The following is a 15,871-nucleotide window of genomic DNA, read 5'->3' as shown; positions in this document are numbered from 1 at the left end:
AACCTACAGTGCCTCCACATCACTTCACTTAACCATGAAGCTCCTGATAACCTACAGTGCCTCCACATCACTCCACTTAACCATGAAGCTCCTGATAACCTACAGTGCCTCCACATCACTTCACTTAGCCATGCAAGCTCCTGATGACCTACAGTGCCTCCACATCACTTCACTTAGCCATGCAAGCTCCTGATGACCTACAGTGCCTCCACATCACTTCACTTAGCCATGCAAGCTCCTGATGACCTACAGTGCCTCCACATCACTTCACTTAGCCATGCAAGCTCCTGATAACCTACAGTGCCTCCACATCACTCCACTTAACCATGAAGCTCCTGATAACCTACAGTGCCTCCACATCACTTCACTTACCCATGAAGCTCCTGATAACCTACAGTGCCTCCACATCACTTCACTTAGCCATGAAGCTCCTGATAACCTACACTGCCTCCACATCACTTCACTTAGCCATGCAAGCTCCTGATAACCTACAGTGCCTCCACATCACTTCACTTAACCATGAAGCTCCTGATAACCTACAGTGCCTCCACATCACTCCACTTAACCATGAAGCTCCTGATAACCTACAGTGCCTCCACATCACTTCACTTAACCATGAAGCTCCTGATAACCTACAATGCCTCCGCATCACTCCACTTAACCATGAAGCTCCTGATAACCTACAGTGCCTCCACATCACTTCACTTAACCATGAAGCTCCTGATAACCTACAATGCCTCCACATCACTCCACTTAACCATGAAGCTCCTGATAACCTACAGTGCCTCCACATCACTTCACTTAACCATGAAGCTCCTGATAACCTACAGTGCCTCCACATCACTTCACTTAACCATGAAGCTCCTGATAACCTACAGTGCCTCCACATCACTTCACTTAACCATGAAGCTCCTGATAACCTACAGTGCCTCCACATCACTTCACTTAGCCATGAAGCTCCTGATAACCTACAGTGCCTCCACATCACTTCACTTAGCCATGCAAGCTCCTGATAACCTACAGTGCCTCCACATCACTTCACTTAGCCATGCAAGCTCCTGATGACCTACAGTGCCTCCACATCACTTCACTTAGCCATGCAAGCTCCTGATAACCTACAGTGCCTCCACATCACTCCACTTAACCATGAAGCTCCTGATAACCTACAGTGCCTCCACATCACTTCACTTACCCATGAAGCTCCTGATAACCTACAGTGCCTCCACATCACTTCACTTAGCCATGAAGCTCCTGATAACCTACACTGCCTCCACATCACTTCACTTAGCCATGCAAGCTCCTGATAACCTACAGTGCCTCCACATCACTTCACTTAACCATGAAGCTCCTGATAACCTACAGTGCCTCCACATCACTTCACTTAACCATGAAGCTCCTGATAACCTACAGTGCCTCCACATCACTTCACTTAACCATGAAGCTCCTGATAACCTACAGTGCCTCCACATCACTTCACTTAACCATGAAGCTCCTGATAACCTACAGTGCCTCCACATCACTTCACTTAGCCATGAAGCTCCTGATAACCTACAGTGCCTCCACATCACTTCACTTAGCCATGCAAGCTCCTGATAACCTACAATGCTTCCAGATAGATAGAGCAGGCGAGGCCACGCAGCAGTCGAGCAGTGTTGTAAATGGGCATTGGGCAATACTGATGCTTATGATGCATGCATTGATGAGCAGATAAAAAAAGTAAAATAAAATGTGGGTAAATTGAGTTTAGATGAGTATACCCTCCAGCAGCATCCCTGCACTTCATATTGTATAGGTAACTGTGTTTTGAAAAGTGCTATAACTGTAAATAGGCTAACTCTTGTTCTTATTCTCATACTATGAGTAGTAGTGTAATTTAGCAGTGCAGTGTGCACGGCTGACTCCAGAGCTTCCTTGTCTTCTCCACATGGGTTTGGAGCCCCATGTTCGCTACAAAGAGCACTGACGCAAGTGTGAGACATTCCTCCTACGCAACACTGCCTGAGATATGATGAGATATAAAACCCCTGACTGAAACCAAGCTCACTACCTCCACCGTGTGTGTGTGTGTGTGTGTGTGTGTGTGTGTGTGTGTGTGTGTGTGTGTCAATCAGCTTTATTGGCAGACACAAGGTCCATAAAAAACAATGCAATTAAGAGAAGACAGTAAAAACTATAAAAGGCACTTATACCAAGATTTCCACATCTGTGTGTGCATGTGTGTGTGTGTGTGTGTGTGTGTGTGTGTGTGTGTTAAGATGTTTAAGACCTTTCATGCCAACTGAAGTTGAATTATGGGCAATTTCAAATATAGTAAAACAAAGCTGGCAAAACAGACAATCTCCACTCTTGAAACTATCATTGGGTGGTAAAAGAAAAAGGTTATGAACAGGGACGCAGTTAGGGACTCTGGGCCCCCGGAAAAATATTGTTTTTGGTGATCTGATTGCAATCTGATCACACAGAATGGGTGTCCTCTCAATCCGCATACAGTTGCTGTATCCAGATTGAGAGGACACATTGCATTTACACTTGTGTTCAATGTGTACACAATTTATCCCTGACCACCTCCCGGAGGTGGTTTGGCGAATCAGATTGCAATCCGTCTTCACAATGTGTCTTGGTGGCGTTTACAATCTGATTGCAATCTGATGACAGAAAACGCATGTTAATGCCAGGTGTAAATGGCCTCTCACTCAGCTTGAATATAGAGATCAAATTCATTTTCTGTCATCGCTTTCCTTTTCCACATGCTCTCTTCTGGCTCTGCACATGAGTACATACTGTAACAGCATAATGCTGAAATACTACGAAATACTGTAGTACCAAATCAAGAGAAGAGACATTATTATATTCCATATCAATGCAGTTGACAGCTGCCTAACCAACATCCCAAAAACAAACCCACACAGACAACAATTAAAGTCCTCAAATCTTCAGCAACATTCATGAACATTTGATTCAGGATTCATGGGTCAGTTTCATGAATAACTGATCAAGAACTGCAGCAGGAGACATCAGGGTCTGCAGCAGATCCTACAGTGAATCTGGCATTTTCACTTGGATCTTGCTTTTGCATGTGGGCGCAAAACTCAAATGCATGTTTTAAAGAGTAATTGTAGATCAATTATTGATCTACAACTGGCTATTAATTTTGACATAACAAGTGCAATAGCTGTGTAAAGGCTGGGCCCAAGGATGCAGGAGACAGAGTCAAAGGTGCGTTTAAAGCCTTTACTGACGTGAAGAGTAATCAGAGAGTTCAGAGTTCAAAATCCCATAGGGGAACATACTTCAGAGTTCAGAGTCAAAAGCAGAGTTCACAATAAACAAACAGAAAGCCTCCAGGCTAACTGATGGATAAGGCTGGCAAAGCTAACGACCTGAAAAGTCATTAAAGTGCTCAGACTGACATTGGCAGGTTCCCCTCGCTCGCTGGAGAGAGAAGACAGTCAGTATCTGGGAACCGCGGTGTTAACAGCCATAGCAGAAACCAAGACTCAGCACTGACAGTCTGTGGACAAACAGGTTAAATGGGCCGGCAAACAGGTGCAAGAAATCGCAGGTGATTGCAAGCAGATACCTGCTACCAGCCTTAGGCTGCTGACTCCCGCTAGCACTTTCTCTAAGCGTTTTCATCAATCTGACCGCAACCGTGCCCGGCTGCAGTCTACACAGCCAATAGGCAGCCCCAGAGCAATCTAGTAAGTGGAGAGCAGAGCAGTGGAGAGGACAGCATGAAAGGATCAGTGAATAGTAGGAAAACATGTATTTGGGAAGCTGAATAAGCAGTGTCAATAACAATGTTCCATCAAGTCTGTCATGAAGGGGGGAAATAATCAGTAGATTTTTTTAAATCAATTTTTATGTAGCTGTAATGGTAATGAGTATATCAATAAGTAAACACATTCAGGCATACGGGAATAACAAATCGGGCGGGGGGTGGGACGTGCCGCGCCGTATCCGGGGACCCCCGCCCTGCGTAAGTAGGCTTCCCAGAGCAAATCCTGGCCATTTCCACCACTGGTTAGCATACTGTAGCTGTTGGCAACTTGGCATGGCGCATTGTGAAAGGTGTGATGACATGCCGGTGTGCCTGTGTTTGTGTGTGCAGTGTGTTTGCTAATATGTGTCTAAGGTGGTGGTGGTTAAGTGTATGGTTTTGTGTTTACATGTGTGATGGTGTGTTTGCACATATGTTTTGGTATGTGTGTGTGTGTGTGTATGCGTGTGTGTAATTGGTATACCTTGGAGAGAGAGGGAGGCGATATCTGTCCTTGGAAAACAGGATCCCTGAGCCTGCCTCCATACTGGCCTCCCATGGTGGTGCACTGCTCAGCCATGCGTGAGGCCATCAAGGACAGGGGGGAGGTGGGAGGTGTGTGTGTGTGTGTGTGTGTGTGTGTGTGTGTGTGTGTGTGTGTGTGTGTGTGTGTGTGTGTGTGTGTGTGTGTGTGTGTGTGTGTGTGTGTGTGTGTGTGTGTGTGTGTGTGTGTGTGTGTGTGTGTGTGTGCGTGCGTGCGTGTGTGTGTGAAGCACTGGGGTGTAACGGGACTCGTCAGCAACCTGGCCAACCTTTTCCCTACACCCAATCCTTCACCTCTGCCCCCTGAATCGGCCATCGCACCGCACAGCCCCCCGCCCCTCCCTCACTCCCCCTGCTCTTCCCAAGGGAGTGGGGACCGGGGGAAAAACATCATTATGATTTTAATAGTGCACATGGACAGAGACTAAAAACTCTGTTACTATACTTAAGTAGGATTTTCAGGTATCTCTACTATATTTTTTATTTTTTACAATATTTTATTTTCATTTTTTAACAACATACGAACAAGACAAACAAACAGGCTCAGACACAGGAAAAAACAACAACAAACAAGCAAACAAAACAAAAAGCAAAAACAAAACCTATATCAACATTCAATATTAAGTGGTGCTACCAGTCGTGTAAGGTGCTTATATGCTTGTAAGAGCCAGGTATTGTGCCCAGGATCCCACACAGGGGGTTAATGAGGAACCAGCCTGGCGAATCACGTTGCCCCGAACCTCAACGAGGTAGGCCAGAAACGGGTCCCAAATGGCAGAGAATTTCTTAAGTGAGTTGGTCCTCAGGAACCTAAGTTTCTCGATCCGTATAACTAGAGGTCATATCCATCAGCCACAATTGAAAATAGGGTGAAGAGGGGGACTTCCAACCCTTCAGGATTAGTTTCTTGGCAACAGTTGTCCCCTGTGTCAGAGACTGTTGCACAACTGTAGGAAAGTTCAGAGAAGACTCAGAGCAGCCGAAGATGGCGAGTTCTGCCTCCGGCTGAAGGGTTATTTTCTAGGCCTTACAGTACCAGTCAAATATTTTGGCCCAGAATCCCGTCAGTGAAGGGCAGAACCAAAAGGCATGAGATAGTGTGCCCTCCGACACTTGACACCTTTCACACAGTGAGGTATCTCTACTTTATTGAGTATTTATTTTTCTGACAGCTTTTCACTTTTACTCCCTACATTTTAACACCAAACATTTTAACACCAATATCTGTAGTTTCTACTCCTTACATTTTCAAAACAGGCTAGTACTTTAGTTTTAATGCACGGGAGACAAAAACAGTGCAACGTTTGTTTATCTGCCTCTCTAGTCTCGCGCTCTCCGAGCTTCCATGCATTATGTGCACCTTTTGGGAAAAACCACATCACAAATTATTAATCAAAGTATAGCCTTTATACTGTACAGTACATCTTATGTTTGGAACCATCTTGTAAGTTTAATAAGTCTTCGAATTATATATGACATGAGGTTCAGTTAGCTTTGCACACAAACAGCCGGTATTTCAGAGCCTGCACTTTTTTTTACTTTTACTCGAGTAAATAAGTTGAATCAATGCTTCCTCTTTTATCAAAGTCTTTTTTTACACAAGTAGGTCACTTTTACACTGTACGTCTACTTAGGCTGGCTTTACACGGTGAAACTTGCACGCAACTAGTTGCAGGTTGCAAGTTGCATGCAACCCAATTTCCATGCAACTTCACAGTTACACAAAGCAATTAAAAAATAATCAAGTCTCGTGCAACTTGGCAGTTTCTTCCAGCAAAACTAGCTAGCTAGATTGGTCATTTTTCATCTATTGTACTGTATGGTTTTCTTCTTTTTTCAAGTGAGAATTGTCATTCTGCATCTTTGTATCGTATTTCATATCGTTTTCTCGCTGGAAAATATCAATTCGGACTCGGAGGTGTTGTATCGGTTTTTCTTCTGGCACTGGCTGGCTGGTTGGCTAGCTAGCTACTTTGTTAGATACAATATGGCTGTCCCGGGCCCCGAGAATAGGAAGAGAGCTATTAGTGCTTTAATACTCATGGATATGTTGGAGGAGGAGGAGGAAAAAACACAACATGAAAAAAAAGTTAAACGTATGTGGGTGAAGGACTGGCTACTTAAAAGACATACCAGTGGATCGTTTCACACTCTTTTCAAGGAGCTTGATCCAATGAGCCTCCGGTGAGTGCATTGTTATTATTTTTCTCAAATTTATTGATTCAAGGAAAATAAATAAATAAATAGCTCGTTGTTGCCACCTTGTGACAACAGTATGAAATTGTAGCTTCATATATAGATAACTGATTATCATTAAAACATATATAGCATAGCATTGAACAGTTATGTGATCACTATACTTCACAACATGTTAATATTATTATTTTTAACCCATGTAGATCCTGGCTCCGCATGGATCAGAATACATTCAATGCTCTGGGATGCTCATCAAACATCTGAAGTTCGTTGCGGGTGTGACCATGTACGGCCGAGTTACAAACCACTTTCTGTCTGGCCAGTAGGGGGCGATCTGCCTATCACTCCAAATTGTCATGTAGATGTGTTCCGGCTGGGATGGTCATCAAACATGTGAAGTTTGGTGCGCGTGTGAGCATGTAGGGGCGAGTTACAAACCACTTTCTGTGTTGCCAGTAGGGGGCGCTATGACTATAAATGGATATTGACATATAGATGTCTACAGGCATGACACGTTTGGAGCAGATTGGACAATCTACAATAAAGTTACTCCAACTTCCTGTGTGGCCAGTAGGGGGCGCTCTGCCTATAACTCCAAATGGTCATCTAGATGTCTTCAGGCTGGGATGCTCATCAAACATGTGAAGTTTGGTGCACGTGTGAGCATGTAGGGCCAAGTTACAAACCACTTTCTGTGTTGCCAGTAGGGGGCGCTCTGCCTATAACTCTAAATGGTCATCTAGATGTCTTCAGGCTGGGATGCTCATCAAACATGTGAAGTTTGGTGCACGTGTGAGCATGTAGGGCCAAGTTACAAACCACTTTCTGTGTTGCCAGTAGGGGGCGCTATGACTATAAATGGATATTGACACATAGATGGCTTGAGGCATGGACACTTATCATGCATGACAAGTTTGGAGCAGATTGGACAATCTACAATGGAGTTACTCCAACTTCCTGTGTGGCCAGTAGGGGGCGCTCTGCCGATAACTCCAAACGGTCAACTAGATGTCTTCAGGCTGGGATGCTCATCAAACATGTGGATTTTGGTGCGCGTGGGACCATGTCCGGCCGAGTTACAAACCACTTTCTGTGTTGCCAGTAGGTGGCGCTATGACTATAAATGGATATTGACATATAGATGTCTTCTGAGACTGCGCACTGATTCAGACAGCCAGAGCCTATGTGATCAGCTGACTGGTTCTCAGCATTTTGATTGGCTGTTGCATGAAACTAGTTCCACAAAGTTGAGCGCTTTGCAACTGTTGCGGCTGAGTTTCACAGAAGTTTCAAGTGAGTTGCAGAAGGATTTATACCATGCAATTCATTTGCAACTTGGTTTCACCTAAGTTTCATGCAACTAAAGTTGCGTGCAAGTTTCACCGTGTAAAGCCAGCCTTACTGTAAATAAAGAATGCATGTACTTTTCCCAACTCTGAAGATGGAGAAGGAAGACTGCTCTCTCTCTCTCTCTCTCTCTCTCTCTCTCTCTCCTGGTTCTCCTCTCCTCCTCTACATCTTCCAGCTTCGTGGAGATTGAATTTTCGACGAGGCTGGATTTACAATCGCCAAGCGCCGCCGCCATCGCCGAGGCCCGCTGCCGACCCAGCCATCCCTCCCCCGCCATCATCTCTCCTTCTCTTTGTCTCTGTCTTTCTCTGCCTGTACCGACCCGTAATGAGTGCACCCAGAGTGCATCGACGTAATGACACGCCGATGCACTCTGGGTAATGGGTGGGGGGGGGGGAGATGGATTCGGGCCCAGGCGCGCGTCGTGCCCTTGAGATTCCAAATCAAATAGCGTCTTAACCCTTACACAAATTGATTCCCTAACCCCGGAGCCGGCGCCCGCTTGAACCCCGAATTATGCCGTTGATGGGAAATCATGAGAGAGAGCGCCTCCTCGTTATCCACCTCAAAAAGAATTCGCCGCCCGCTCGGCACACCGCGCCCTCCCCTCGCGCCCGCCGCGCGCGCCGGATAGATAGATAGATGGATTGTTTCTTTCAGTTTGAGCTATTTCTGATAGTCGGCTCCTGAACGGTGCGGGAAATCGGATTTCATTTCTCACTCACACAACCCCCTTGCTGCCACCTCTAATCCAGCAGTGGCTTCCACATGCAGCCCCCCCTCCTCCCCCTAATAGGCCTAGGAAAACACGATTTCCTCCACCACATCAATAAGCAGGCGTTTACTCAGCGGTGTGGTGGTGGTCCGTGCGGACTGGCTGGCTGCATATGACAGAGTTTTATTGCAGGGAAGGGATCGCCAGGCGTTAGGCGTACAGTGTAGCGAGTCAGGGAGATGGATGCTGCCAGGTGGGCGGAGAGCAACAACAGATTATCGCCACCGCCGCAGAATAAAAAAGCCACAGAGCCGTGCTATTGTTTTTCCTCTCTTTCTTGCTTGAATTGAACGTTTACACGGTGGTTGTGTCGGGTCGTTATGTGTGGTGAGTGAGCTTCATGAGCCTGGTGCAATACGCGCAATGTACCTTATTCGATTGACGTCACTCACGTACGGGCACGCCCACCGCCGCCATGTTCTTGACGTAGCGCTGCAGCTCTCAAGTGACAGCCTATGCAAGAGCAGCGTTCATAGGAAGCTAGCCGCTGTTAGCGTTACCTGTATCGTGCCTGTTGTGTTCAGATGGTGACCTGCGTTATACATGGCTGTAGTAATGACAGCAATAAAGTCCCCGTGGTTTGTTTCTATCTCTACCGTCCACAGACGTGAAGGGAGCGAGACGTAGGATACGTCCGCACACAGGAGAGATGTGTGGATAGTTAGGAGAGACAGGTGAAACTTTCCGACAGCTCCTCACAGCAAAATCTGTTCACCTGTTTTTCTTCTGTTTATTATTACAGGCATTAACGGCAGCATACAAACAATTCATTACCATCGCTATTTTGTAATGGAACAGAAACGACAATAAGGCTGTTATTACTAGTTGTCAGCTGCAGCAGCGCTGTGTGCGTGCAAGACGGTATGTCAACAATATGGCGCCGTCCAGGGTTAGCGAATAAGGTCTATACGTAAAGGTGCCACTGACGATTTAAACATTGCTTTCTTTGCTCCTGGAAAATCAGTAGATATGACTATGAGATTCTAGGCAGATCTTCTTCACAGCGAGCCAAGACATTCCAAAACTCCTGCTGCTCCCTAGCAACCTGGCCTCGTTCCTGATCCCTACTGTTACCGGGGCGAATTCAGTTCCGTGCTGAGGTACCCCGCCACATCAAAACATAAAACACACGCTGCTATATTTAAAAAAAAACTCATGATCTACATTTGAAGATTTTCATGACCTTCTGAGGCAGCAGATGAACAGCTCAGTCGCTGCAGGGAAGAAATGGAACACAAGTTCCCATCTCATGTACTGTAGGCGCTAGATACAAACCATAAAACAGGGAACTATTCATATTACAACCATATGCCAGCCAGGGATGCGGTTCTGTTTTAATAGCATACTTAATCATTGTTTCACTTGGCTAAGCAGACTGGTACATAAAGGTTTGCAGCCAGTTGCACCAGCTCAACGTACGTTTGGCTAGCTCTGCATCCGATATGTTAGGCTAGCTCTGCATCCGATATGTTAGGCTAGCTCTGCATCCGATATGTTAGGCTAGCTCTGCATCCGATATGTTAGCGATAGCCACTACCGCAGATTTGGACTAATCGGCTGTCCTTTCATTTAAAATTCACTAAACAAGCCTAGCCTGTGACATCCTCTTATTATTGGAACAATGTGTCAAGGCACAAAATTCCATCTAAGATGTGAATGTGGCCATTTATACAAATAAATGTATTTGTTATTATATTTGTTTTGGTCATTAAAGCTAAACATTTGTTGGCGCTCCTCATACTGTAGTTGGTACTAGTAAGTTCCTTACACTAAGGCTGGCTGTGAGCTCTGAAGCTTCAGCATTTGTCAGACGAGACGAGCTAGTGAATCCTTGTATCTAATATGCTTTCCTACAGGAAAATGTCCTTCAGACAGTTTCACCTGATAACCTCGCTGAGACTTGATATCATATAAAAGAGGTTATACTGACCGCATAGGGCAATACTACTGAGCACATTTCCCTATTGCACTGGAAGTTTGGAAGAGCAAAACTGAAATACAAGTATTGCTGGATCACTTGTAGGTGTATCAATGACTATGTTTACATGCACACAATATTCCACTATTATTCGGGAAAATGACAATATTCTGAATAGACCCTTTTCACAGCCACCATTTTGTGTCTAAAAGGCAGGAAGTTTCACAGGTGCACCAAAACCTTAATTAGGATGTCCAACTTCCAGTCCATTTAGGTGTTCCAGTGCTGGGGCCCTAATTAGTGAGTTGGTTGCACCTGCGTTTCCCCTGCCATTTAGACACAAAATGGCAGCTGTGAAAAGGGCTAATTTGTTAAGGGTCATGTAAACAGCTAACCTGACTCCGCCAGATGGGGCGGTATTGAGTTCACGGTTTGTGAAACAAATGTGAAGCAAACCATCCATCTGGCAGCGTCAGGTTAGTAAACAGCATATTCCGGTTGCATTTTTACGAATTTGGCCTTTTTACGAATTTAGCATTTTCCCATTAAGACGTGCAATATTCCACTATTATTCGGCTTTTAGGAGGATCCTCTGGTTCCTTTAAAGCAGTTGCGACACATGGTCTCTTTATGTCAGCTCTCACGGCCTCTTTACGTGAGCTCTGTGCGCATGTCCGTGTGTTGTAACCACGCTTGGACAACGAAGTTAGCAAAGTTTGCTAGGCTGTGGAGATGAAGGCTGAGTTGTGTGCGTCGGAGTCTGTTCTCGTGCACAGCCACGAAAAGAAAAGCTTGCAAAACGCAGTTTTGCATAACTTGCAAAGGGGTGACAACGAGGGGACACCACGGGAGCAACATGGCTGCCGTTTGAAAAAGGAGGGAAATTCTTCCGTACAGCACGTCGTACGGCGCGGCGTACAGTAGGCTACCTCAAGGGGGCGTTGTATGTTGCAGTAATCGGAATATGCCCGGTGACATGTAAACGGGAATAATATCGGAATGTTCATTTTCAGTAGCATGTAAACGGCTTAGTCGGAATATTGCCTTTTTTGGAATATGAGCAAAAACCGGAATATTAGTGTGCATAGTGTACAGTACATGATTTTATATCCTTATATAACTGACATTCATTTGATACCATGCTACTGTGAATTTACATCAGTTATGGCAGCTGGCAAAAGCTGGGTCAATTCTATTCTACAAATAAAAAATGGGGTTGGGACTCTGTTATATCCCTGTTCATTTTCTAAACTTTGATAAGAGAACTACAAAATAGAATGTAACGTTAACTCTATATGCAGGTCGGTCGGTCCATAAAAAGGTCACAACCCTTTAGCGGGCACAGTTGTTGCCCTAGGAGGCTGAATGGGGGGTCAAGTGTGTGTGTGTGTGGGTGCAATTTGCATATTGGTGGTCGCAAATTGCGAATCTGCGCATGTTTTCGCATGCAGTGGACCGATGTGTCACACTGCCAGGCACATGAAGGCGTGAAGGTGTGTGTGTGTCCCCTGGAGGAGGAGAGACCTGTCACTCCTAGATGCTGTCTGAGTGAATGATGTCCTGCCTTCAGACTCTTCCATCTCTCTGTCACAGCACCAGCAGGCCCTTCACCCCCTCCTCCCCATATCTGCCTCCGCTGATAGCATCCCCTCACTATTAGGCCACGCCGAGGATAAGGTGTGAAATACATGTCACTTACTATGATGAGAATTTCCATCAAAGAAGGAAAACAGTTCTCATAGGAGTAGAGGCGAGAGGGTCTTAGATGTGCTCATTTGCTATTCTAATTATATTCCGAACACATGCCGTCGTAGAAGTCTCACTCTCCCGCTGCCTGGAGATGTGGCTGACTGCTGCATATTTTCCCCCTCCTCATCCGAGAGGAATTGTTTGGAAAAAAACGCGTCTCTTTTTCAGCCGTCAGAAAGGCGCACGCACGGCCAGATCTGGCAGCCGCTTGATTGAGAAACATGAGCTTTGTGTTCCGGTGCGCAGATTCAATTTTGCTGTACATCATCCGAGGAAGACGAGGATGGAAGCAGGATGCAAGGCGTCGCCACGGGGGAGTTCTGCGGTGACTACAGCTCTGACTGCATTCATCACGTACATACATTGAATACGGAGGCTACATACAGCAGAAAGCCAAAGCTCTTGAGAATGGGTGTTGTTGGGTGGAGTGAGAAAACTGCTGAACCAAAGGCAGCCTGGTTGCCAGAATCAACGTTGGCATTGTATGCTACTTGCTGCAAACCACAAATACATATCAACAGGGTTTCCGCTATATACATTTTGTAGCCGGCGGTACGCCGCTGCTGAATTTTGGCTGCCGCTCTTTTCAAAATCATATAAAATTTAATGTCAGAATTACACGACTCAGCAGCAAGCTTTTATTTTGAAATGGCCAGTGACGGCATTGACGAGTCTGCAACGTTGATGCACGGTGATTCGCTGAGATACACGTGGGGGGGAGGCATTGTGGGGCCTGCTGCCTGTAACTGCTATGAAAAGAAATAAGTCATGGGCCAGAGCTCAAAATTTCACTTGTCGGTACCACTCAAGGTGGCAAAACTTGCTTATGATTTTTGATAAGATACATGTCTGTAGATGATATTTTGGTATGATAGCCATTCCTGAGTGGTAGCTGTGACACAGTTACCAGCTCGTGAAGTGAACCACCCCTAAAGCCAATTGCATTTTAGATGCTGGTGCATATCCTGATTTAGGCACATGGTCAGGACATTTTTCAATCTTTTGTACTATTGTTTTTGGTCCTATTTTAAAGGGGACCTTAGCTTTCATTTATATGTAAGGCCAGTTGTGATTTTTTTCCTGACAAATATAGAGGTGACTTGAGCTCTTCAAATCATCAATGACACACGTTTCCACAATTTTCGCCTAAATAGTGTCATTTCTTTTAGCCCTGCGGCATCAAGGAAGATCAGAAACGCGAAACACAAAAACTGCAATGCTCACAGCACTCGGAGGGGCGTGATTGGGATGGCTTCCCTGATCTGAACCTGAGTGTTCTGTTATTGGACTTCTGTGCTTTAGACATGGATTGGCCATAACAAACACCATGGTCAAGCATAAGGATACTCATAGGTCTATGGTACCAGAGTATCTTATTGATTGATTGATTGATTGATTGATTTATTGATTGACTTTATGGATATAGCAGACAGAATCCAAGGGATGGACATCTAAAAGTGTGAACACTTATTTCCAACATAGTCCCTGGTCATACGGTAACACATCACATCAAATAAACCAAATAGAACAATCAACAAAAACACACAAGTTAAATAACCATTACAACGGAAGGCTCGCCTTGCACATTACTCTAGTTTACTCAGCAATAATTTTTTTCAGGTTTTTAAAACCATTTAGAGAATATGCAGATTTAATTCCGTTAGGGATCTTGTTCCACTCCTCTCCACCGGTATAGAGGAATGTACTTCTCCCAACATCTTATGCCCAGGAGGATTATGACATGATGGCATGGCATGGTCACATAAAGAGCCCCCCCTCACAGCGCACACTGGTATGCAGTATCCAGAATAACTAAGACACATTCACCTGACTCTCAACAGGATTGACAGCACAGCCACCTGAACACTCAAAAGCCAACAGCACAATAACGAGAAATACATTCACCTGGATCTCAATACAGGGTCCAAAATTTACTTTTTTGTCCACCAGTCAAATGGATAGTGAATGTTAAAATTTTCCCAGCCACTCAATAGATTACCATTGTGGGTTTTTTGGATGGTGAGTGAAGCAAATCTACCAGCCACTTGCATATATTACCAGCATTTGGCTGGTGGATGGTGCTAATTTTGGACGCCGTCTCAATAACACAGGATTTACAGCACAGGTAGGGTACACTCAATTAAAGCAAAAAGCACAATTACCCTCTAATTGCCCATAAACGTATGGAACATTTGGTCAAAATAAGGGATAATTTTGGTTCTGCCCTTCGCTAACGGGATTCTGGTGACTCGCCCAGCTGGTTGCTCGTGGACCCCTTGCGTGGGATCCTTCTCTTTTGAGCACATAAGCACCTTAAGCGGCTTGTAGCACCACATGGTAATATTGAATGTTGATTTTTCTGTTGTTGTTTTTAGTTTAATCTGTCCGAGCCTGTTCATGTGTTTTGTTTGTGTACTGTTAAGAAAAAAAATATATATATTGGGGGGGACAACAGAAATAGCGTGATGTGATAGATACAATTATTACATTCCCTCAAAAAGAAAAAAAAAAGGGGATCATTTTGTCCTGGGCAAGAGACGTGGTGGGTTTCATTTCAGAGCTCCGGTTTGTTGAATTTAACATCAAATGTCTGTTGTTGACCTAATTGAGGTGTAATTACACCTGCATGCAACATGTTTATTGGTTATCATTTATTTCACTCTGATCAAATTGTTGAATTCAACAGCTATTTTACCAATGCTGGCATTGCGTGTGGTTACTATGGCTGAACAAACTAACTAACATGCAACTCACACCATTAAGCGACTTTGACCGCGGCACGGCATGGTTGTTGGTGCAACCCTTCTGAAACTGCTGATATCACAACACTCTCACAAATTTACACAGAATGGTGCAAAAACAACAACTTTGGTCAGCAGCAGGGGCGGTTTTAGCATCAGAGCTTTGGGTGGGCTCAGCCCACCCAAAGGTCATGGACCACTGAACCCCTAGGGGGGTCCGGGGGCATGCCCCCCCGGAAGAAAATTTTGTACAGTTTCAAGTAAAAATGGATCAAACTGGCGCACTTTGAGATCAAAATTAAGAGACTAGATCTATGAAGAACTACACACATCAATATCTTCTTTACCGTTCTGTGGTTTTACAGCAATGAAAAAATAATTGTTTCCCTATATATACTATATATATTCTGCATACAGGTTACTATATGGTAGAATTATGCTTGCATAAATAATACCAAAATCACTTCAGGGGAGTTTCAAGTAAAGTAACATTTTGCTTTGTAGGCAAAACAAAAGTAAAATTAAATCAAAAGGGAACTTCCTAACTTATTGGCTGGAATAATATTCCGACAAGATAATAATATACTGTAAGCACTAAAGCAGGAGTTTGCAGTCAACTAGTTGAAATTAATATGTGGCAGTATTTGTGGGGGTCAAAATCTATGTAGGGTGTACCACCACAAATAGATCAGTGTATGGGAAACACTGACTATTAAATTGTGTGACTAGAAAGACACCAATAAATCTGAGAAAATGTACTTTAATTTTGAACAACAGCACTACAACGGTGGCATTACAAATGGTATTATGAAATTATTGTGTGAAAAAACAAGAATGCC

The sequence above is a fragment of the Poromitra crassiceps genome (assembly GCF_964638095.1).
Source record: "Poromitra crassiceps genome assembly, chromosome: 10".
In the NCBI taxonomy this organism is placed as follows: domain Eukaryota; kingdom Metazoa; phylum Chordata; class Actinopteri; order Beryciformes; family Melamphaidae; genus Poromitra; species Poromitra crassiceps.
This window is presented reverse-complemented; position numbering follows the sequence as displayed.